General features: G+C 40.1%; 1 long non-coding RNA gene across 3 annotated transcripts in view; it reads left to right on the top strand.

Annotated features, from left to right (window-relative positions):
- Window positions 1-23,012, top strand: part of LOC116216679 (uncharacterized) — a 148,195-nt gene that overhangs the window by 32,938 nt on the left and 92,245 nt on the right. For all 3 annotated transcript variants that reach the window (XR_014883625.1, XR_014883624.1, XR_014883623.1), the window contains exon 3: window positions 16,936-17,008. This is a non-coding gene — a long non-coding RNA (uncharacterized LOC116216679). The remainder of the gene's footprint in view (window positions 1-16,935; window positions 17,009-23,012) is intronic.

The following is a 23,012-nucleotide window of genomic DNA, read 5'->3' as shown; positions in this document are numbered from 1 at the left end:
CAAGTACTTGACATTTTCGGCAAAATTGAGGTGCTTGCTTCTCTGTTTGCATATTTGCTTGCATTGCTGTTATTGTTTAAAAAAAAAAAGAAAGAAGTCAGAGAATGGAGGTGGTTTCTTTTTTTTCTTTTCAGCTGCTATCCAAGTGAAGCGCAAAGAAATTTTTGAGAGAAAGGAAAGTTATTTTTCTTCAAACCAGATGTCATAGGGCTACTGCAAGTAATAACTGCATGCAAATTTTTTTCAGGAATCTCTTTCTTTCTCTCTCTCTCTCTCTCTCTCTCACTCTCCCTCTCTTCCTCCCTCCCTCTCCCTCTCCATCTCTCTCTCCCCCCCCGTCTCTCTCATTTTAAAAGAAAAAATGTTAGGTACCTTACATGTAGGCATTGCTTCCAGCTCCTTATGCCGTAACTTTATCCTGCACTGGAGTGCAAGGGATTCCACTGGGACTTATGGACTTGAGGAGGAATATTTTGATCACTTTTTGAGTGTACGGTTTTGAATTAATACACTAGCAATGAACATATCTGCTTTAAATGGCTTGTGTGGTGGAGAAGAATGAACAACCTCTTGCTCACAGTTCTTTGTTTTGTGATAAGTTTAACATGGCAGTAAAAAGGGGTTTACGTTTGTACTTATGTCTTTTATGAACAACAGTTTCCATCCACTTAATAATGACCTTGCTTTTCTCATGAGAATAGTACAATTATCAATCTGTCAGTGCAGCTTTCTATAGTGCAAGACAGCACTTCCTGTTCCACTTAATCGTCTCGCCCATCTGTGGAGCTCTGCTCTTGCCGGAAGACACCTGCTTTCTCAAATGATATTTTTAAGGATCAGATCCATTGCAGTTGATTGTACGAGTACTGTTACATTGGTTGCATTTTAGGAGAAAGATGGGTAAAAGCCAGGCTTCCTACTAAGCATGTGACTTAGCAAAAACAGCAGCTAATTAAAAAAACAAAAGACGTGCACACAAAAAGCCTACGAGCAAACATCTCTCTCTTTGCATAAAGTATTAAAGTTCAACAGAGGATTTGTCATAAATTGAAGCTAATGGTTAACTTAATACTTCATCGTGCTCTTTTGAATGTGGATGGTACTATCTAGATTTGCTGGGTCAAAACGAGCAGGGAAGAATGAAGACGTTTTCTGTGGTTTTGCCCATGAAAGCCTTGCTTTATTTCTGGTCTGAGAAAGTTCTGATGTTTCTTTTTTTGACTCAGGACTGCCAGGCCAGTTTTTGAGCCTGGAAACGTATCTTGGCTTAAGCTCTGCTGAATTACTGCTGCTCAGCCAAACCTTTCATGCCCAGGAACCACGTCCTGGCCTGCTCCCACCCCACTGGCCATCCTGTTGCTGCTGGCCTCCACAAAGGCAGTGTGGGCTGTAAGCTGCCCCATCATGTGCAGGCAGCAGATGCTGCCTGTGCCAAGGTGGAACTATGGTGGCGAAGCTGAGGGCACAAGTAGGACTCGCAGTGAAAGTATTTTTCTTAAGGGCTGCATTAGCCATACTACTTTCCTGCGAGAGTGATTCATCTCCTCACACTGACATTACAGAGCAGAAGAGGACACAGTAGGTACAAATATCTGCTTTGCACTTTCTTTTCCTCATCCTCCTGACAGATGTGCTTCAGAGCTGGAACTTTGTAAGTTATGTCTCGTCCAGGTTCTCCTTTCTCTGTGCTCTGAACATCTGGCTGGCCAGAGAACACTGCCTTCACTGCTCCTCTGCCATGGGGAACTGAAATGTCGGGTGTCCCCTTCATTGGTACCTGGGATGTAATGCAACAGGTTGCTTCCTACTGAGCAGTTGTACCATCCTCATTGCTGCATGAAGAAAACCCATCCCTGTCCCTCAGCCTCACACTCCACTGTTTTAAATAAACTATTTTAACTGCAAAGTGTATCTTACACCATTATGTGTTTTAGATGGTATATATGCTGCTTAACATTATTATTCATTTCTGAACTTCACATCTGATGGAAATAGGGCCCTAACAGTACAAGAAGTATTGACACATAATACATGATGCTTTCAACCCAATTACATACTGTGGAGTTTTATATAAGCTTCAGGTAAAAATGCTGTGGTGTGTGTTTTGTTCCTGATTTCTGTTTGCCATCCATTTAAACAAGACTGCCACATCAATGAGGGCCTGTGATGCTGGACTAGGGTTATATGAGGAGGGATCACACCTTGCAATCATTTGTATAAATCATAAATGCCTACAATGACCAGAGCAAGATGGGATCAGAGTACTTATCATCAGTAATCACTAGTAACACTGTAGTGTAAGCATTCAGCGTAGCTGAAACTTTCCTTTTGCTAGTAGGAAGGAGGGTTTTACAAGACTGTGCAAACCCAGAGTGGAATCTTAAAAGAAAGACCTAGAAAGAAGGTTTGGTTACTCAGTAATGGATTTTTTATTCACTTTCTTTTGGCTCAAATAGCTAGTGGGTGCTAAGGAACAGTGATAAGTACTCTGTGTAATGTGAACTCCCAAAGCAACACTGTAAAAAAAAGCCATACCTCAGTCCTTATGCAGCAGCAGGCAGGATGAGCAGGGTGGTGGCAGCGCCCTTCTGACAGCACAGCTGTGATGGTGGTCACGTCCCCTACTGAGTGCTACCACCCAGAAGGGGTATAAGAAAGTAGACAAGTTCAGAAATGAGCCCCACGTGTAAACATCTGTTTAACTACTCTGGAGGAAAGTTTAATCTTGACTGCATCACAGTCTACAAGACAAAACTGGTTAGCCAAATTCAAATCAAAATAACTGACAATTAATGTATGTTGTAGTGGATTTCCCATCAGTGGAAATTCTTAAAACCTAGAGTGTAAATGTTATAATTTAGTTCAAATGGAGTCCAGAGAAAACCTGTTACAGGCCTGTGGTTTTTTTGTGACATTACAAAAAAAGTCCACATCTATAACATTTAGAGTATGTGATTTCAGATTAGTTGATTTCTGGGTTGTCTTTGACAAGCGGGAGGGATAGGTTAGCACTAGGTTTTTCCACTGAAGAATACTGAATGAATTTAATAGTTCTGCAGTGAGTCAGAGGGGCATAAATGGACACGAAGGAAACTAGCATTATCTTAGTCTATGAAAGAAGCACTGAAGTAATAGGAGATAATAGTCTACTAAATTTGACTTTAGTTGCAGACAAGCTCCTTGAGATTTTAAGAGCTCAGATCACAAAAAATACACGGAATTATGCTCTGATAAAAGATAAATGTGGCTTCAGAGGGAATACACTTTATATGGCACGGCTAGGAAAGTTATTTCGTGAGGCTCGTTGAAAGGACAAAACTGTGGTGAAGGTGAGGAAAAGAAAACAAATATACACTTGGATCTTGCATTAAGTCAAATGACAGTGGCTAAGATTGAGAAAAAGGACCCATTTCTGAGGATATGAGCCCCAAACGCATGACCATATAAGGATGATTCTTAAACAAGTAATTTTATATTTGGTGTGTCATAGGGGCATTAAAATCAGCTTTTGGTGCTAGCTTGCCCTGTCCACTCTGATGGCAAGTGGAACTTGGATTTTAGAGGAAACACTTCCTGGTCAACGCTGGAGACCTTAGAAATTCTGAAAGTGTATCTGGATTCTTTGACCTGAGAATACATCTCATGTTGCAAGGTACATGACTTTAACCCAGGAAAAATGGCAGGTGAAGAGGATTTAGATTAATTTCTTGAATACTGAATTTACAGCAGGTGCAACTGTATTGCAAAAAAAAAAAAAAAAAAAAAAAAAAAAAAAAAAAAAACAACAACAAAACAAACAAACCACCCAACCAAACAACTTCTTCTTCTGTTTCACAACACATTCCTTACTGTGGCCATTAATGATCACAATTACAAACTGAATTGAATATTGATGAAACTTAGATCAGCCCATCCACAAGACACTTTCTCTTCTGTACAGAGGAGTGGGATATCAGTGGTACTTGAGATGGTGTTGCAAAGATTGTAATAATGAGGCTGAAAATGGAAATTACCCTTATGGAACCAGGACGTATGAACATATTAATGTGTTGTTATGACAATAAAGTGGAGTGGATTTTCCATTATAAACAAAAAAAAACTACAGTGAAAGATGTTAATTACAGGAGCATCCTCATTATCCATACTTCTTTTATGAGGACCTAGCTCCCTTTCCTTGCAGTTGGCTACTAATTGTACAAATACTGTAAAAATGTAAGATGTGACTGAGTGCAAAGTACAGCATGAATCTGTTCAGGTATCAGTCTGAGAAGCATTTGGGAGAAAAATATGATAGAAAATAGCGATGACAGGAGTGGTTAGCTTTGCTGGTTAATTTTCAAGGTCAAAGGGTTAAACTAATTTAAACCAAGTCAAACTTGATTTTAAGGAACTGTGAAGTTGCAACAGTGTGGAGGACTAGTAGCAGTTCTATCCTGAAAGTATCAAGCTTAGGCCTGGCCTGGGCAGATGTGTCTCAGATACTTCATGCTTGAGGTGGTGACCTGTTAGTTCACAGCCTGCTCATGTGGATGCACTTTCATGATGTAATTTTCTCCAAGTTGATGTCTCAAGCCTTGCCTCTGTTATGCATCCAGAGTCTTCTTGGTTGCTTCAGAAACCATCTGACTCTTTTCTTATAACTGCAACAAGCTCTGCTCCTTCTCCTGGGAACCCTTTTGGCTGCCAACTCAACTGATTTCAGTCTGTGTTGCAGCAGAGGTGGTTTCTAATTCTGTGGGGGCTTGTTTGTCTTCAGCTTTTTGTTTTCTCCAGCATTCAGAAATAATTACCCAACAATTAACAAAAAATAAAAGCCCCTTGGATAACACAGCAGACAGGGTGGGCTACAGCACTTTTATTCCTGGTTTCTTCATTTATTTTGTGATCAGATTGAGTAGTGCTGCCTCTTTACCTCACAGTCTTTTTCTGCCTCATTTCTTCAGGCTGTGAATTAGGAATTGTCTCTGATGCATCTGTATTAGTATTTAGATCAAAAATCTCCAATTCTTAATGTAGATTCCAGGCTCTGTTGTTGAATACACTGGATTTGCAGGCTGCTCCTACACTATCCTGAAAGAGTGGTCTTGATGGAAGATGATTTTGACAGAAGCTGTCTGAGCTGATGGGCATATGTCTGGCCAGTGCTGAAGGAGACACAATGATTTCAGGCTTGCTTAGTAGCTATACCCTGCATTGCCTATGACAATCATGTGATGACCAAGAGCCAAGCACCAATGGCTTTTTATGGATATTCTTGTTCATGAGAGAGTAACTGATGTGAGATTTTCAACATTTACATGCAACAAAACACTTAAGAGAATATTCTTTGATTCTGTATTGCATTTTCAGATGCTACCATTTGCCACTAAAGCACTCTGTGCTAGAGTATTCTGTGCCCTCTCTGCAGTATTGATCTGAGCCACTCCTTAGTCATTTCATTCATATATGGGTGGTACTCAAGGAAGTGCAATTCCATTAGGACTTTAGCATTTATTATAGTACAGGCTTGTCTATGTAAAGTAAGCTGATAATGTCCTATAGAACAAAGCTGCTACTAGGTGTCATGATAGTCATTAGATCTGAAAGAGGTGAAGCTGGGTTTATTCACCTTGAGTTTTAATTCAGAGGACAATTCAGAAGCAAATATCTTAATGGTGTTTCTTGACAAAAATGGAAGCACCTGTGCACGTAAGTCTTCAACTACCTGAACTCCTGTCTTGAGGGCTGAGTCCTACAACCCTTCCTAATGAATAACTTTCATTCTCTCTGTGGGACCATCACATGTAGAGGATTTGCAGATGCAGACATGATTACATTTTGTGGATTCCATATGCAGACTTGTGATACTACTGGTGACGAAATTGCTGTGATTCACCTATCACCAGGTAGGATGTTGGCTAAAACACTTTATCCATGGGGCAGTACTTTCTCAGTACCATATCAGTTCTCTTTAACATCTTTATCAATGACATAGATGATAGGATTGAGTGCACTCTCAGCAAGTTTGCTGATGATGCCAAGCTGAGTGATGCAGTTTATATGGCAGAAGGAAGGAATGCCATCCAGAGGGACCTTGATAAACTTGAAAGGTGGGCCCATGTGAATCTAATGAGGTTCAACAAAATGAAGTACAAGGCTTTGCACTTGGATCAAGGTAATCCCATATATATATATGGACTGGGAGAAGAACTCCTTGAGAGCAGCCTTGCTAAGAAGAACTCAGGGGTTCTGGTTGATGAAAAACTTTATATGAGCCAGCAGTGTGCGCTTGCAGCCTGGGCCAACTATATTATGGGCTGCATCAGAAGAGGGCTGGCCAGCAGAGAGAGGGAGGTGATTGTCCCTCTCTATTCTGGTCTTGTGAGGCCCTGACTAGAATATTGAGTTTAAGTCTGGGACCCCCAGCCCAGGAAAGATGTGGAGCTTTTGGAGAGGGTCCAGAGCATGACCATGAAGATGATCAGAGCTGGAGCATGTCTCTTACAAAGAAAGGCTGAGGAAGCTGGACTTTTCAGTCTGAAGAAGAGAAGGCTGCAGGGAGATCTCATTATGGCCTTCCAGTATTTAAAGGGAGATTATAAACATGAGGAAAATCAACTTTTTACACAGGTAGATAGTGATTGTACAAGGGGGAATGGTTTTAAGGTTAAGGAGGGAAGATTTAGATTAGTTATCAGGGGGAAGTTTTTCACTGAGAGGGTGATGAGGGGCTGGAATAAGTTGCCCAGAAAGGTTGTAGATGCCCCTCAGAGGTATTTGGTCAGGTTAAGTGGGGCCCTGGGCAACCTGATCTAGTTCTTGATCTAGTGGTTGTCAACCCTGTCTGCAGCTCAGGGGTTGGAACCTGATGATCCTTGAGGTCCCTTCTAACCCAAGCCATTCTGTGACTCTCTGATTCTATCATTCTGTGTAGTAGCAATAAATGTTAAATAACCTGCCCTCCACCCAGACCCATTTTGTGGCACTTAAATAATTACAGAGGCTTTTGGAAATTGCATTGCGTGGCTATGATTTGATGGCAACATGCGAATGTTTCCCAGTAAACACACTTTCATTACGTGAGGTTTCTGCTCTAATATCCTCTTTCCTTTGAAGATTAGGGCCAACAATGCAGTAACCACATTGTTAGCAGGAACAAGGTGAGATTAAGAGTGTGGACTCCATTGATTGGAGACCTTCAGAGGCAGGGTGCTAAATATTCTTTAATAAGTGGGAATTCAGCTTGGCTCTATATATATATATAATGACTGCACTGCACAGAAGCATTTGAATTATGTTGCCTTGAGCAAGTTGAAAAAAATAATGAAAAAAGAACAGAGTAAGATTGATATCAGATTCTTCACCATTTATTTATTCCTGTTATGTGTAGTTAAAATACTGATCTCACATGGGTGTCTGCCCACAGAGGCTGTGTGTATCGGCTGCCACTCTTGGTGGGAACGGGGCTATGACTCCCCACCTCAGGTAGCTGAGCTTGACACTTACAGTTAGTGCTCAGGCTGTAAAACACTTGCTATAGCTTGAAACATGCAAATATATTTCAAAAAGCAGGTATGTGACCACAGAGTGTGTGAGAAGCCCTGAAGCTCCAGGGTTTCAGCAGAGGGCTGTTTATACCAGCCCCATGTTGGGCCCACTGGGTTTTGGCTCTTCTACAAAGCTCCTGAAAGTGGTTCTCTTGTCTCCTAATAAAACTCTATTAGCATCCTTGTTACTTCAGTGTGCACACCTTCGTAATTAACAGCTCACAGATGCTATGCTTTCTTCCTTGATATTTCCCTCCCCTCTGTTTTTGCCTTGTTTCCCTTTGTGAGTTGGTGAGGCAGTGCTGAGCTTGGTACTGGCTTCCCTTGACAGCAAGCATTAAGCTGTTGCAAGCATCTCTCTCAGACTGTTAATTGTCTTGGAATAATTCATTAATTACTTGCTTTCTGCCAGCTACATTTTCACTGGTGAAAGGCAGACTGAGCTCATCTGCTCCCTTCCAGTGATGGCTGGGCCCATGGTGCTAACCTCTTCATTTAGAGGAAGAAATTCGTTTTCCTGTTCTCGCATTGTGGAAAAACTCAATTGCATCAGCGCACAGAAGGGAATGCTGCCACAGAAGGGATAGCACTGAACAGGTGCTGTCTGGTGCAGGGTTTCAAAGGTAGGGTGGAATGCTCTTGTTGGGTCCCTCTGCAATCATATATCTTGGGTCTGCCAGGCATTTCCCGTCATGCAGACGCCGTGTGCTGTATTTCTGTATTTCACCTTCTTCATTAATAAGTTAATTTATTTTGTTTCTCCATTTTTAATACAACACAGATCTCGTGATCTGAATCAAGGTAGACTGGAGTGCAGATTCTCCAGAGGCCATAGCCCACCTTTTGGGACTGACCTCTTTAGTTTTTATCAATAATGTCATCTCTCTAGCTTTTACAATCAGTTAATATTTTTCCCACTTTTTTTTTTTTTTTCTTTTTTTTTTTCTTGAGGTCCTGTCTTGATGCAACTTTTCTATCTGGTGTGAATTTCAGGTCTGTCCTATAGGACCTTATCACCTTATCTGGGGTCTTGCTTCAGTTGCTTAGAGCAGGAAAAGCCTTAGCAAGTGCCCCTGTAAGTGAAAGGCTAGGAAGAAAAGTCAGGAGAGGTCTGAGGTTGTGACATGACCTCTGCGGACAGCCCCATGTAGAGTTATGCAGTAGCTGTCCTTCTGGAAACAGTGCTGTTCTGGAATGCTGTGGGCTGCAGCCTTTCTTTGCCTCCTCCTCCTCGGCCTTGTGAGATGCTGCTGGCTCCTGCAGCAGAGCTACTTTCCTGAAAGTCAGAAGTGAGCACGCAATCTGTTTCACAGATACCATATTGGCTTTTAAAGGAGCCTCACTTTTCATCAAGCTCCCTATGATCAGACGTGCTATGTTCAAAAGCCCTTTGCAGTGCCTTGGGACCTCTCCCCTTCCTTCACCTCAGAGCCATCCAATCTTTCTGCAGCCTCATATCAAAGTACCGCATTACAAAGCATAGTATAGGTTGGGTGGTATTGTACACACAACAATTGCATCTCAGCTTTTATCCTAAATATATTGTTTTCAAGTCCGTGTGAATGAGGAAATTCTAATGAAACCTAAAAATACAGGTAGCATTGACCTTCAGGAGATGTTTCCTATCCCAGCAGCTAAACTCACACAGCAGTGCTTGCTGCTGCTGCTGCTTTTCCTGGCTGCAGACACAGAAAAAGGCTGAAAATGAGCAATCAGCTTGTTTACGGCAGATTTTAGTGCTCCTCTAGTGTAATAAAAGAGGCTTTAGCAGAAGGGATTTGGTTCTCGTGTACTTCAGTGTTTTCTGCTCTGTTTTGCTCCATAAAACCCAGGCTCTTGTTTACAAGAATTAGCAGCTTCCCAAGGTTTCTGCTGATTTTGAGGAATCAACCCCTTGCAGCTATGTGACACCAGTGTGCAGCTCCCTCTCCACGCGGTACTTGCAGAATGACTATTCCCTACGTGCGGTTGAGCACTTGGATTAGACACCTGCGCAAAACAATTGGCACAACCCAAAGTGCTGTTAGAGGCTCCATATCCTGTTTGGGAATCACTTCAAGTGAAATTAATGATTCTTCTCTGCACGCAGACTTTTTAAAAAGAAATCTGTTTTTATACGTGCAATTAATCCCAAGAAATCGCTGTGCAATATATACTGTTACACAACAGTAAGACAGCAGCTTTACTGCTTCTAATTCTGTGGAGTGTGTAGCATTTTAGACAACAGCATTTAAGACAACAAAATCCTCATGTAAGTGGCATTTGTGACACATACACACTGCTGTCCATTTACTCTTTCTTTATTTTGGAATGAGGGGGGAGAATTTTGTAACTGGCAAACAGCACTGACACCATCTATGGCTACTGTGGTCTCCCTAAATTACATAGGTATTATGCAGAATTATTATATAAATTATTTTCATAGCAGAGATAAAAGAAAGTTTCTAGCAGAATTGGTGTGCTGATTCACACAGTGCTTCCAGCTCTTGTGGTATTATCACAAGCCTTGTGATATTTGCTGTACTGTCCTAAAGCTCCAGGCCCACTCATCATGAGAGCATTTGAATATCAATCCTCATTTAAAAAAAAAAAAAGAAAAAAAAGGCCCCTTCCTTCTAGCTGCAGAGAAATGCTTCAAATAACATTTCACCTCCTGAGAGCCACAATGTCAGAAAGCAAGTAAAATTTTCTCCAAATCTTTTTTCTAAGTCTGGATTTTTTTGTAGCCTATCTTGTTTATTTGGAGCTTGATCTGGATTTTGACTGACTGGATTTAGTGTAAGGGAGCAGTGTGCATGACCAGATTACATTTTTATTTGGCATTTGATGCCTCAGCTCGATGCTCAGATGAAGGCAGAATGACTGTATTTATTATAAGGGGGATGCTATTTTAATAGCTTAATACATATGCTGTAGGTTACTTCACTACAGCCCTATTCACAGTGAAGCAGTGCTTATCCCAGACTTTTCTACATGCATAGAAATGATCAAGCTTCTTTTGTTCTGGCAAGTAATTCAGAAAATGAGTTTCCAGACATGGCTGTCCTGGATCTTATGTTGTAGAGAGTTCTCAAATCTGTGTCAACCAACTAAGGATGAGTATAATGAATCTTGGTGGTACAATTGTACTTACTGCTTCTACATATGTTGTCCAACATGAGCAGTGGTATTTTAAGTTAGTGCTCCTGTTGTAAAAATCTTTTTTTCCTGTTTTTAGCTGAAATCTAACACCTGCACTTTACATTCCTCTCTTGCATTCAGTTTCAACTGTGCTAATCAGAACGGCATAACAAAAATCAAATTTAATTGAGTATTAAAGCTGAAATGACAAACTCTCTAACACAGTTTTAGAACCAAGCTACCAAGGGCAGATTTGCTGCTTCTTGAGAGAAGCAAATGTGTCTGTGATCTGTTATGAAACTTTTCTCAGCCCAAGGTATAGGGATTTTACCCTGTTTACACTAAGATGGACGATACAGTCTGTCACAGCACTATACACACCACTGAAGCCAAAAGATATCTAAATATAGATAGTGGAACAACTCGTCTGCTGCTAGTCTTAAATCAGGAAAGACCTGTAGATGGTGCTGTAATCTAGCTGGAGAAGAAAGAGGGCTGCTGTGTGGCTCACTGGAGTTTTCTTAATCTTTCTCAGAAGTTAAACTCAGATTTATTTTGTCTAATTTCATGTGTGCAGAATTTGGGGTTTTAAGTAACCGTATCAAACTCACAGCACTTAAGATGAATATGTACAGAAACCTACAGATAGACTCAGGGGCTATGGCATGCCACCTTCTCCATCTTCCAGGTGTGAGCCTAACCTCACGAGTGGCACCACTGAAGATTTCTGAGGAAATCTTCATGTACATACTTTAATCTGGGAAAGGGCTAAATGTCATACGAATTCAGGGTTCTTGCACAGCAATAGATTTTCTCCAAGGGAATCAAATGAGTAAAGGAAAGCCATTAAAATAATTCTGTTTTTTAATCATCCTCACTTTCCACCCACCCAGCATTCCTAAGAAGCCTCTCAGATCTACCCTACAGCTTACAGTGCACCAGGTTCAGCTGTGGGTATCCTGTCCGTATGATTTGAGGAGTGCTAAGTTTATCAATTAAGAAGACTTAAGGAGAAATAATTCTGCCAGAGTTGGCTCTGTCTAATTCTGAGCCTCAGAACTGCAGGCTTGGTGTCTCCCTCCCTGACTGTGAGTTATTATTGGATTCTTTACTCTCTTTCATAAACTGCTGATTGGTGGCAGATTGTTTAACAGCTGCCACCTGCTATAGTGCTTGTTGAATAAATTTTCCTTTTTAGTTCTGGAATAGCCTTGGTCTGGTAACAGCTCTGGAGACACTTAAGGGGAAAAGAGAGATTTTTTTTTGGCAGAGTTTGGTACTGATTCAGTGTGATTCTTCTGAGTCTTGAGTCCAAAACCAGTAAATATGTAAATATGCATTTTAAGCATGAATAATCTTCTCACTATTCAGCAAGCATTTAGATGTGTGCCTAAGTTTGACACATTTTTTGAGTATGTAAGTGCTGTTCAGACCCATAGTTCTTGGTAGTGTGGAGCCAAGCTTGAGTGCTTTGCTGAAATGGCTTTTGTGAATTCTGTATGGCTATTGGAGGTTGTTTTGTGAGTGAGATGATATTTGATTTCCTGAGAGACTATGTAACACCCTGTAATTTAAGGATAAACTATAGAGAGAATGTTTGTCTATTGAGGACTTTTATTTTTGGATATTGAAGTGGTGGAAGATGCTGATGCAGAAGGCAAATGCTCCTCTGCAGCCTTGTTTTGGCACAGGGAGAGTCCCCATACCCTCTGGTCTTGATGCTTATCTCAATATGCCCAGTTATTTACTGTCTGTACCTGCAAAATTCCTTCTTGAGAAAGGTTCTCGTGGCTTTGAGAAGAAGGGTGCAAAAGGAAATGGCAGAGGTGGAGTAGCACACCTCTTAAAAATGTTTATGTACACAGGACAGTTGGAAGAGTAAGGAATCTCTGAGGATATACCCATTTCCCCCCCCCCCCCCCCCGTGTCTCAGTATGTCTTAGCTGACAGGGTGAATCCTCTCAGCTTGTCCACCACACCTGATGCAGCTCTGAAGCCACCTCTTTCAGGAAAAAATAAGCATCTGTTTAGGTAGGAAATTTGAATTTTTTCAGCAGAAAATTCAAGAGGAAGGAGAAAATTAGCTCACTTCCAAATACAGGGGACTGGCCATTGTCTTTCTTTTCATTGTGGTAGGAATAAGGCTACTTTGGTACAAATCAAGCCTGCTTAGAATTAAATAGGTGGATGATGTCAGCAATGGATGGATTCATTTCTCGTAACAGCTGCCATCTCTTTTGCAGGGGAACTTTTAAAACAGAAATAGTAGGAGGAGGTAGTGCTCATAGTGCTGGCCAGAATCCAATTTGGATAATTGCATTCTGCCTACCTAAAATTGTAATGGCATGTTTATGCTTCCCAGCTCTGTAATGCCTCAGGTTTCTTTGCTTGAATCTTGCTGTTTAAATATGGAGTTATTAGTTGAGTCATCAACGTTAATTTTATTCTGTATTTCAATCAACAAATAATAGTTCTTAGTCAGGTAGCAGAGACCCTTCATAGTACTATTATTCTAGTGGATTCACATTAATAATGTAGTTTATATATTTCAGTGAGGGTGTTTTTTATGGCCTGGCTTTCAAAAATGTGAAAACCCAATGGTTTAACTTGCAGCTATTACAACAGAACAGTCTGAAAATCAGATTGTTCACATCTAGTTGTTCAGAAACATCATGAACTAGCTTGGATTAGTGTGTTACAAGTGTCCCACAATTTCATTTTCAAATTAAATTAACCTGATTATTAAATTACATATATTTCAATTTTTAAAGAAAGTAGCACTTAAGTAAACAAAGATCTAAATGGAATTTAATCATTTTTTAAATGTCTTTGTCAAGCTCACTGATTTTAAAGGTCACTCTTTGGACTTCCAGGAAGGTGCATGGGGCCAAGATCAGGCTAACAAATTGAGTAGGTTGTATCTGGTTGAAAAATGTGATTGCACTGAGTCCATCTTCTGATTGATGGAGGTGTACGGAGCGAAACGCAAATGCAGATTTAGAGTTTGTGTGTAGATTTAATACTGGTTTAAAACTTAGATCCAGACAATCTCTCACTGCAGATCAACATATAGACCTTAGTTTTATTGTGTCCCTCCAATGCATCCTACTGAGGGATTTGTTGGATGAACCATGCCTCAGGAAGTAGGTTCAGATTGGGAAGCTCAATAAGACATGGCCTTCAAAGCAGCTGAGCTGGACATCCTACTGATGTCTCCACTAATCTGTAAGTCTCTGCCAGACATCAGATTTATCTCAAAGGTTCTGACATACATCACACCACGCAGTGACCTTCCTTGAAGGTGAAGCTTGACAGGCACATGGCTCTGAGCCATCCCTATCTCTGTGATCAGAGACAACCTCCTCTTGCATCTCTTGCATATGGGATCAGTGCTAGACAGAGGCCTACTGTTCACTTCCTGCTCTGGCTGGGTGATGTGGGCCCTCTTCACACCAGCATCACCCACTCCTGTTGGCCTGCTCCTTGGGGAGATGCTGACAAAGGTGAAGAACAACAGTAAACTTCTGGACTTCCAACATCCTCATGCTGGCTGAAATTCAGGCAGTTAGAAAAGCAATCTGCATAAAACAGAGAGGAGGCCTTTTTAAACCTGTCATCCCTATTCATTGATCAAAGATTATGGTCCTACTTTCTCACTGCTTTATGGAGAGCATTTGTTTGTTTAGTACTTTGGCAGCTATTTGTACATAAGCAATGCATGTAGCATAAATACACCCATTATCTGAAGGCCCAGATCTGCAAGCACTGCCAGGCACAGCACTTACTGCCATGAAGTTAATAGAAGTACTCCAAACAATAAGCACTGTGCTTGACAAGGTATTCAGATTTTCATATTTCTTCAGCACGTGGAGAAAAAGATGAAATCTATCCTGACCAGGCACCTAAGAGGGTTGTCTTCCATTGCTGAAACATGCTGGTGAAAGACAAGTGGGTAGGAGACAGCACCAAGTGAGGCATGGAGACAGCTTAGGCACAGGCACTGGTGAAGTGTGGTGGCTGATGTGAGAGAAGTCAGTGCCCTGAATCAAAAAACAAATTGTGTAGAGATGTGTGGAAAGTGCTAACTGCTGAAACAGAGCTCAGAAGAGAAGTAAAGGAGAGAGAAAATAGATTGGTGAAGTGATGCTGGAGGTTGAGTAGGAAAGGCTGTTCAGCTTGGCCTAGGGAGAAAATGATTGTGAAGAGCAAGAGGGGAGGTGGTGAGAAAAGGAGCGCTTTATGTATCCAGGTCTTTCAACTTTGAAGACTGTGCTTTGTATAGAGGAGCGTGCAGTCAGGGGGACCTCTCTGTGTGATGGGCACATCACACAGAGTGATGTCAATGCACAGTAGTGATGTGCATTTCATGGTCCCCGTCTGACAAGCCACGTGTAAAATGGCTTAAAACCATTAAAAACTCTCAGAGAAACTTAGTTCTTCGTCATGCTTTGTTTACTTTGTCAGAGGGATTTTTCAAATGGAGATTTTGTTGCATGAAGTAATAAAACCATGCATTGTGGTCACAAAGATTAGTTGTTAGACCTGTTTATGCACACAGCCATCCAACCACTGTTATTTGCATCCATATAAACAGAGGCTATGTTAAAGTCTGGCTGAAAATCAAGTCCTTTGTGTGCTGCCTAGAAGGCTTCAGCAGATGGGAGCCATATAAATAAAATGTGGTGTCGTTATTAACTGGCCTAGCAGTTTGGCACATTTCTAACAATGATTACTTGAAATGATATGACGACTGTTCTATCTTGAAGGGTGAATTTATCTTTTATACTGGACTGAGACATTTAAAAGCAAAATACACAGTCCTTCCTCTTTGGGAGCAACGATGGTGTGAATCCCATTGTATCCCGCAGTGAGTGAAAAAGGGAGCTGCTGCACAGGTTGGATTTACTTCAGTGCCAATTGTATTAGCAAATTCATGTTACAACTCTGTACAGCTGCTTTAGTTTACCTCCGTCCTAATTTGGCACCGACTCTCTCATGCCTAGCCCTAGTAACAATAGACTGTGCTTTGCTTTTTTGATACAGCTAATTCAAACAAAGCGAACTTTATTAGACAGCGATCTTACTTTTACAGCATCACTGTGTCCTACCGCAGAACAAAATACAGAGTTCTATATGCAGCACACCAAAAACATTTGGCTGTGGGAAAAAAACAAGCTGATCCTATACATATGAACCCAGTGAGCAGATAAATAATTCAGTTTCCTCAGTGTGTCTCAGGTTTCTTGGCCAGCACTAAAATTGCCAGTTAGGAATGACCTCACAGGCTCTTCCCTGAAATGGCCTATGGTGACGAGCCCTTTAAATCAGGGAGAGACAACAACCCATGCCTTCAAAATAGCTGATTTTTATTTCTCTCATGTTTGACAACTCCCTCTTCTCCAGTTCAGTCCTACGTATTTTTCCTAGGCTTTCTCTTTTTTATCTGTGAGGTGGTTCTTGCTCTTCCCATTCCCCTCTCCATCCCACTAGCAGGAATGAAATAATCTATTTTTTTAAACCATCTTATAACCTGTGTGTGGTTGCTCCCTTTCCTTATTTTTGCAAAGGTGATGCTTCCCAGCACTGATGAGATCCTACTGATAGCAGGTGGCTGTGACCCAGCTCCACCATTTCAGCAGCTGAATTCCCTTTCTGGAAAATTACACAGCTCACTTTTGTTGAAAGAATCCTCTTGCCAAATTGCAGATTGAGAAAGTGAGATTTAAAGCCTAATGGTGCTGGCAGGCTGCAGGAGAATCCCAGTATTGTATGAGTTACTTTTACCTCAGTGTTGCTGGCTTTAGCTATATCTGGAAGCATAACACTTAGAAATTTATGAAGTCTCATTTTGAGTTAGAAAACATCTTAATAGTACAGGTGAGTTGTCAAATGATGACTACAAAGTAAATAATGGCAATGTGAGCTCAGGGAGAAGATGCTGCTGAAGGTGGGCAAAGAAAGCATTGTCTCCAGAAGAGCCAACTCTAGCTTTGCTGTTCCTGTTTATTTCTCCAGAGAGTGTAACAACTAGATGGGAAAAAACCTACCAGGTACTGAACAACTGCCCCATCAGTCCCATGCTGAACTTCACACAATCTTCTCTCCTTATATTCATCTGTCTTTCTCATAAGCCTTAAGTGTATAACAATCAAATACTGAGGGAGTTCAGTTTTAGAGACTGCAGAATGGAAACCAACCTTAGCCAAACTGTGTATTGCTTAAATGTATGTCCTTTAGCCTGCATCTTGATTGACTTTTATATTCTTTTTTCTTTCCAACAATGTTTCAGAAATGGAACCAAAAAAAAAACCCTAGTGCTTCATTGCTAACAAGAAAGTGGAGATGACTCACTGCTACTAAAGGTGAGTTATGTAGAGTAATTATATTTTAGTGGATCTGTTTATGAGTTACTTTCCCAGACACAGAGATATTAAAGCTCATCCTCACAGTTCTGCCTGTCATCTCCTCCAAGGCTGTAGAAACGGAGCCTGCCACACCGTTAGCACTGCTACTGGCCTTGGCATACACAAAGCATTGCTTGCGTGGGCACCCACAAGCACATACACACAGACACACACCTGGACTACAGAGGTGATGAATATTTTTATGACATTATTTTTATGATAATCTGTTTCAATGGTTAATTTAGTTTAGGGCACTGATTTATAACAAATTTATAGATTTTTTTTACTATTCTTTGTTGAATTATAGAGGTGGCATGTGTGAAATGGAAGTGCTTGGCCTATTGTTCTGCTCCTCACGCAACCAGTGTAGTTGAGACAATAAAAAGATCTATAAAATTAATATATACAGAGAGAAAGGAGCAGAGACAGAGAGAATATGTAATGCTTTAGATAGCACGTTTATCTTTCCCAAAGAGGTTAAGACTCAGAATTTACTTGTGGAAATACCAAAAAAGATCTTTACCTCTTCTGTGGAGAGAAACTACTTCTAAGCATTTCTACTATGATCCCCTTTATTTATAAATCCAATTTTCAGGATGTAATTTTAAAATAATTTTTAGGCTAGAATCATATTCCTTTGCTATCTGTCTGGAAGTAGGCCACCTACTGCTGAAGGTTCCCTGGTCTGGACTTTGTAGGCTGACTTCTACAGCAAAATTCTACTGTACCAAAATTTCAACCCCTGATTTTCTTATACCAGTACATTTTATCTTATTTAAATACACACACGTGAATGGATACACTATAATATACCTATATTGAGGCATCTTTCAGTAAACTCAATATATTCTCACACATATTTACTATAATAGTAGTTTTTTTATCCTACCGTTGCTAAACTTTGTTCAGTTTGTAATACTAACTGCACAGCTGCTTCGGCTCCCTATTCTGCTTCCCCTGAGTTTTTTTCTGCTAGATCGGACCATTGAAAAGCGATGTGTTCAAGGTCTGGTACCTCAGACCTAGGAGATCTGCTAGTAGACTTTTTACTATCTGTATCCAAATGAGTAGGAAACATGGGAATTTTTACCTTTTTTTTTTTTTCTTCAGAATTTTCTTTAGCTGTTAGCCTGTATGGCAGTGAGATTAAACAAGATATAAAATACACTCCATAACAGTATAAGTCCTGTGCTTTGTATCATTAATGCAGTTCCTTTGACTGTCAGTTTCTCAAAATGATATATATATTTTTTTAAAGAAGCTTTTTGTTTCAAGGATGCAAAAATCAGAGGTGCATTCACATCACCTAAGGATATAGATTCATTCTTTATTTTGCATCTGAACCTACTGTCAGCAATTACTTTATGTCTAACTCCTGTCAAATGACAGTCAGTGGTAAGGCTTACGATGCCTTCCAGCTGATAGTCAGAAATTAAAGGATACTGAACCAATTAATAAAGTACCCCACATCCAGTCATTAGGTTTGCAGACCATGCAATATCACATGATACAAATGAAAGTTGGGCAGGATCAATTATCAGTAGGTTGGGGATTCTCCCTGTTGCAGAGCCTATAGTAAATAGTGTGAGGATCTTTTGGTTGGAGAAAGGATGCACTTTGAGTCTTCTGTGTTCCAAGTGAAGAGGGGGTAGATTTATTCCTACAGCTTCTTGAAGTGTTAATAGAAGCTAAACTGCTGAGAGTACTCCAGCTTTAAAAGAAATATCTCCAGCTGCATTGAGGACCTACAGTCTCTTTGGGGGATATGTGCTTTAGCGTTGCCTGTGTGTCTCCTGAACCCTTTCACCGCAGGAATGTAAGTTTAAACTGTGACTTGAATTGGAAGAACTTGTCAGAAAAGATGGACAGTCTTACTATCAGCTGAGATTTTTTAATGTGAATCTTTCTAAATGGCATGTAATAGTCTTTCTTCTTTTACTCCCTTTCTTGTGGCTGAAAGTGGTCAAAACTATTTTTTTCATGCTGTAGCAAAAATTTTTGTTTATATGATAGGAGGAAGTCGATGAAAGATGAATCAGTTTCCCTGTCTGTTATGTAAAGTGATTAAAATATCTATTAGCCTAAAGAGCACTCATTTGATTCCCTTTTTAGCCAGTTCATCTTGTAAAGAGCTTCGTCTGCAGAGAAGCAGACAAATGCTAATCAACTGTCTTCTGTAAACCCTTGACAGTGGAGCTTGCAAAGGTGATAGTTATTTTTATTTTGCTTCTGGCATTTGTCCTTTAATGTCTTTGATGTGGGTAGCTGCCTATCTCACCTGAGCCTTTACCAGCTATGATAAGATCTGCTGAGAGCCTTCCCTCTGGCTAGGTCAGGAGCTTATTTCCTTTGGAGTCCATCGGCTACATGATGACTAATCGTACTGTGATAACGAACACTGAGAGCTAATCACTGTCCACTTATGTAGAAAACCACATACTGTTCATACATGTCTGAATTATATTGGAGGTTTCCTTTTTTCATCTATTGCAACTTATTTCTGGTGTTCACAGCACATTTCTTCCATGCAGACCCACTTTGCAGATGAAATTCATGCCCATCATTTGAAATTTTTCTATTCTCTTCTCTGTAGAATTCTTTGCAGGAGCCTTTTGACAACAAGTTTGGGTCTGTAAGGGGCAAGTAACATGAAACATGTTTCTAATGAGCAATAATTACAGGTTTAAATAGTTGGCACAATCAGTGTTCAGTGATTTCATTATTAGATGGCACTGTAATTTATGCTAATCCTGATAACGGTTCTGGATGAGAGAGGTCCAAGACATAGGCGATTGCACTGCAATTATTTACACCCTGTATTTCTGAAACAATAGATATGGTAATTTGGAAATCAGATGACTGTGATTTCATTTATTCTGGTAGGAAACACATGTAACAAGTTGTGTCAACAACTATAAAATTAAATAGGATTATCTGATTTTTAATTCTGGGTTTATTCCCTGTTAGCTTATTCTGCCCTAAAAGACTGACGAATTGAAGCAGTGAAGAAAGGGAAAGGGAGGTGGTTTTTTTTTTTTTTTTTTTTTTTTGAGAATGCAATGATTTTTTTTTATTATTTTACTACTCTTTTGTAAAGCTTGCATTTGGTTATGGGTTCTCAATGCAAGAAAAAGTTGGGAATGAACCTTGTGATTCTGCTGTCTAGGTATCAACTTTGTCATTACTGCAAAAAAGATGGAGTGTTCTATGTCTCTAAAACCCTTCCAATCATTTCTCAGTGATGGGATTCTTGTATTTCTTAGTCCCACTGTGCTCCTTGGCAAGTAGTCTATCAGTAAATTGTAAATTTTCAAATTAAAATGTATTGCTCCTATGAGTGGCAAGGAATCCTGAATCAAGAAAGCATGGCAGAATAAAGTGCTTGGGGGGAAATTGCATAAAGAGTCTGGTTTGCAATGGCTGGTGTTTCCTGGGGACTTGCAACTGAGGTGTTGTGTGAGCTGCATCATTCCCATTTAGAAATAACACTTGTGACAAGATTTACCCCTAACTGCCATCATGTCCCATCGTGCAAGTTTAGACATGATAACTGACTGCTAAATGGCAAAACTATCAATAGAAATCTTCAAGGATGGAATGCATTAAATAATGGGCAGCCCCCTAAGAAATGGAAGTGCCAAGACTCCTCCATACCCTTCCCTGCATGTCTTTCCTCTTACAAGCAGATATAAGTTGGAGCTGCTTCCTCTCTTCATATTAACCCTGTGAATGTTCCCATAGACATATATCTAAGCTACATGTGCATGGGAGTATACCACAAAGGCCTAAGGCAAAAGAAAGGGAGGCTGTCATTTTGTAGAAGTCAGGGAAAGCTTTTAGCTGGAGCACCTGCACCAGGTCTCTGCTTCATTCCTCAGCACTTCAGTCATGCTAAAGAAGTCAATTAGTCTGTTCATGTGTTTAAAGTTAAGCCTATCCTACGTGCTTTGCTGAACTGGAAGATCAGGTCTTTGGTATGACTAAGAGAGATAATAAGCTGTTGATTGTTAGAAGTTCCTGGAACAATCAGAACTTGAGTTTCTCTGCCAAAACATTATTCTCTGCCAAAACTGTAATTAGGACAATGAAAATCACTAAATTCCCATTCATTCCATCTCTCATCCATATCTCCTCTGATGAGTATGTACAGTCTTTTATAAATACAAGTTTCAAATTTGGAATTCCTGTTAGGGGAAATAAATGTGCACATTTTCTAGTAAGGAAATGTGTAAGTCTGGACACTGGAGACCAGTATATATACTACATTTCCTTTCTTTGATTGCTGGGACTTTCCTACAGTATCTACACTAGAGAGAATAAAGGGAGGCATGCAAATACCTTCTCCCTGAGAAGTTTGCATAAATTTTGGCATCTGAGAAATTTACTTTCAGATTTGCATAGAAATGAGCAGAACTTTTGAGAACTTCTGAGTGGCTGACTGCCAAGGTTGTCACTTAGATGTCTCAATTCCCTTTGTAGATATATGTCCAGTTCTCTCTATCTTGTACAAGGAACAAGGTGAGCCTGGTCTGGGTGCCATACTGAAGAGGCACTCCTGAGAAGCCCCTGGAGAAATGAGTTGATTTCATGAAAGTTGACTGCTTGAAAGGGAAATGACCCCCAAACAATTTAGGGTAATGTACATATTTGACGGTGCACCACCATGGAGGCTTGAAAAATTGTATCCAGAGGCTATGTTTAACCTTATGTGAACTGCTCAAGATTTTTGAGCTGAGATGCCTTGCAAGAGAGGCTCTCACTGTGGTTTTGGTACCTGCTGCTTTTGACATATTTGGAATTGTTGAAAACAGCCAGTCTTTGTAGTATTTGTGTTTTTGTTTCTGGTCATAGCCTGACCTGGAAGGAAGCAAGTAGAGAAACTGCAAAACAACATAAAGAAGCTATTAAACCTTCTTTCCCTAGCTTTTTAGATCTATTCTACTCTTTTTGGGCTGGTGAAGTTCCTGGTTTCTTCTCTCTTTGTACGAAGAAATTTACCTATATGTTTACTAAAAATACGAATGGCTGGAAAAAAAAAACAAAACACTGTATTGTACAGTATACTGTCACTGTTGGGATGATAGCTGTTTAAAACAGACTTCAGTGCAATCAACCTGTCTTTGGCTTCATATACAGTCTATTAATAAACCGACTTGACTTGCACTGTATCTCACTATGTTTAGAAAAGGAACAGTCCAGTGTCTTGAAATCTTCCAGGAAAATTACTTCATTTAGAAGCTTGTTTTACAAAAATAGAAGTTAATTCCAAATAATTGAATCTTCACTTCATAGGAAAATATTTTGTGTTTATCTTCTGAAACCAATGGACATAAAACAGTGAAGGCTGGAAGCCTACAGGATGCAACTTTAAGTGAAGAAGCATGCTTTCATCATGGTTAAGATAAACAAAGACCTAACTTGAGGAAACATGTCTTCTGGATGGAGCTCATTCTGAAATTGTTTTCTGTGGAAGTTATAAATTGCTTTGTTGCTGTGTAACATGAAAACTTTTTCAAAACGTTGTTGCTGAGCTATTGATATTTAAGATCACCTCATTAATCTTCTTGGGAAATAACAAAGTTATCTCAGTTCATGGGCTGACTTCCTAAAGTGGTTAATAATAAAATAGATAGCAGAGAAGTAGTGACGTTTTTAAAAAAACATGGCATTAGTGAACCTTTGGACATGATTAAAGATCGATTTGAAAGGCCTAGATACATCATATAATAAGGTTTTATAATGTTGGGGAAATGATCTAGTCATGGGTCAAGTGTACAGTGTGGAGAATAGAAAAGAAAGAGAGAATGTTGAGTAGTGGTGATCCTCATGCAGAAGAGAGGACTGTAGAAAAATGCAAGGAGTAGATTTCTGTTTTTGTATGCATTTGGAGAAATGAGATGAAAAGCAGGATTAGGTTGGCCTCTTGCAGCTGTGAGTGAAAATCTTAAAAGCAAACTACTTT

This window comes from Meleagris gallopavo, chromosome 5, assembly GCF_905368555.1.
Source record: "Meleagris gallopavo chromosome 5, MGAL_WU_HG_1.1, whole genome shotgun sequence".
Classification (NCBI taxonomy): domain Eukaryota; kingdom Metazoa; phylum Chordata; class Aves; order Galliformes; family Phasianidae; genus Meleagris; species Meleagris gallopavo.
This window is presented reverse-complemented; position numbering and strand designations above follow the sequence as displayed.